This window comes from Arachis hypogaea, chromosome 17 (genome assembly GCF_003086295.3).
Source record: "Arachis hypogaea cultivar Tifrunner chromosome 17, arahy.Tifrunner.gnm2.J5K5, whole genome shotgun sequence".
NCBI lineage: Eukaryota > Viridiplantae > Streptophyta > Magnoliopsida > Fabales > Fabaceae > Arachis > Arachis hypogaea.
Window position 1 is genome coordinate 37,957,312 of NC_092052.1, and position 2,645 is coordinate 37,959,956.

At 32.2% G+C, this 2,645-nt stretch overlaps 1 non-coding gene across 1 annotated transcript; it reads right to left on the minus strand.

Moving 5' to 3' along the window:
- Window positions 1-2,159: 2,159 nt before the first annotated feature.
- On the minus strand, window positions 2,160-2,267 carry LOC112767613 (small nucleolar RNA R71). The gene has a single exon (XR_003185054.1). It is a non-coding gene; the product is annotated as a small nucleolar RNA R71 (small nucleolar RNA).
- Window positions 2,268-2,645: the final 378 nt, after the last annotated feature.

The following is a 2,645-nucleotide window of genomic DNA, read 5'->3' on the forward strand; positions in this document are numbered from 1 at the left end:
TATACTCTCGTGTTAAAGACTAAAGCTTGGCTGGCCATTGGCAATGTCTAGTGCTTTGGACTGGAGCTTTCATTGAAAGCTTGGCTGGCTAGTGAGCCATGTCTAATTCCTGGACTGAAGCTTTAGACTAAGAATGCAAGATTCCTGGAATTCATATTAAAAATTTTGGAATCCTTATTTTTTCTTTTTCAATTAATTTTCGAAAAATTCAAAAAATCCAAAAAAATTAGAAAATCATAAAAATCAAAAATATTTTTGTGTTTCTTGTTTGAGTCTTGAGTCATGTTATAAGTTTGGTGTCAATTGCATGTGCATCCTGCATTTTTCGAAAATTCATGCATTCATAAGTGTTCTTCATGATCTTCAAGTTGTTCTTGGTAAGTCTTCTTGTTTGATCTTGATGATTTTTTGTTTTGTGTCTTTTCATGTTTATCATATGCATTCTTGAATTCTTAGTGTCTCAGCATTAAAGAATTCTAAGTTTGGTGTCTTGCATGTTTTCTTTGCATTAAAAATTTTTCAAAAATATGTTCTTGATGTTCATCATGACATTCAAAGTGTTCTTGGTTTTCATCTTGACATTCATAGCATTCTTGCATGCATCACATGTTTTGATCTAAAAATTTCATGCATTGCATTTTTTTTTGTGTTTTTCTCTTGCATCATAAAAATTCAAAAATAAAAAAAAATATCTTTCCCTTTTTCTCTCATCAAATTCGAAAATTTGAGTTGACTTTTTCAAAAGTTTTTAAAATCAAATTGTTTCTTATGAGTCAAATCAAATTTTCAATTTGAAAATCTTATCTTTTTCAAAATCTTTTTCAAAAATCAAATCTTTTTCAAAATTCTTAGTTATTTTCGAAAATTCCAAAAATATTTTTCAAAAATCTTTTCTTATTTTTATACCAAATTTTCGAAAATAACATAATCAATTAATGTTTTGATTCAAAAATTTGAAGTTTGTTACTTGCTTGTTAAGAAAGATTCAAACTTTAAGTTCTAGAATCATATCTTGTGATTTCTTATGAATCAAGTCATTAATTGTGATTTTAAAAATCAAATCTTTTTCAAAACTAACTTCAATCATATCTTTTCAAAATATCTTCTTATCTTATCTTTTTCAAAAATATCTTTTCAAAATATCTTTTCTAACTTCCTAACTCCTTATCTTTTCAAAATTTGTTTCAACTAACTAACTAACTTTTTGTTTGTTTCTTAACTCTTTCAAAACCACCTAACTAACTCTCTCTCTCTCATTTTCGAAAATATCTTCCCTCTTTTTCAAAAATTTCTTTTTTACCAACTAATTATTTTTATTTTTAAATTTAAAAAAAAAATATTTTTCGAAAATTTCTAACATTTTTCAAAAACTATTTTCAAAAATCACTAACTCTTTTTCAAAATAATTTTCGGAAATTATCCCTCTCCCATCTCATTCTATTTATTCATTCATATCCTAACATCTCATCTCACATCTCTTTCATTCGTACAGTTGCATCTCTTCCTTTACATCACGTGCTTTGTCTCCCCCTCTTCTCTTCCACTCACAAAGGGATCCCTATATTGTGGTATAAAGGATCTCTATTATTATTATTATTATTTTTCTGTGCCTTCTTCTTTGTCATATGAGCAGGAGCAAGGATAAGAACATTCTTGTGGAAGCAGATCCAGAACCTGAAAGGACTCTGAAGAAAAAATTAAGAGAAGCTAAAATACAACAATCCAGAGATAACCTTTCAGAAATTTTCGAACAGGCAGAGGAGATGGCAGCCGAAAATAATGATAATACAAGGAAGATGCTTGGTGACTTTACTGCACCTAATTCCAATTTACATGGAAGAAGCATCTCCATTCCTGCCATTAGAGCAAACAATTTTGAGCTGAAACCTCAATTAGTTTCTCTGATGCAGCAAAACTGCAAGTTTCATGGACTTTCATCTGAAGATCCTTTTCAGTTCTTAACTGAATTCTTGCAGATATGTGATACTGTTAAGACTAATGGAGTAGATCCTGAAGTCTACAGGCTCATGCTTTTCCCTTTTGCTGTAAGAGACAGAGCTAGATTATGGTTGGATTCTCAACCTAAAGACAGCCTAAACTCTTGGGATAAGCTGGTCACGGCTTTCTTAGCCAAGTACTTTCCTCCTCAAAAGCTGAGCAAGCTTAGAGCTGATGTTCAAACCTTCAGACAGAAAGAAGGTGAATCCCTCTATGAAGCTTGGGAAAGATACAAACAGTTGACCAAAAAGTGTCCTTCTGACATGCTTTCAGAATGGACCATCCTGGATATATTCTATGATGGTTTATCTGAGTTATCAAAGATGTCATTGGATACCTCTGCAGGTAGATCCATTCACCTAAAGAAAACGCCTGCAGAAGCTCAAGAACTCATTGACATGGTTGCTAATAACCAGTTCATGTACACTTCTGAAAGGAATCCTGTGAGTAATGGGACGCCTATGAAGAAGGGAGTTCTTGAGGTTGATACTCTGAATGCCATATTGGCTCAGAATAAAATATTGACTCAGCAAGTCAATATGATTTCTCAGAGTCTGCATGGAATGCAAGCTGCATCCAACAGTACTCAAGAGGCATCTTCTGAAGAAGAAGCCTATGATCCTGAGAACCCTGCAATAGCAGAGGTA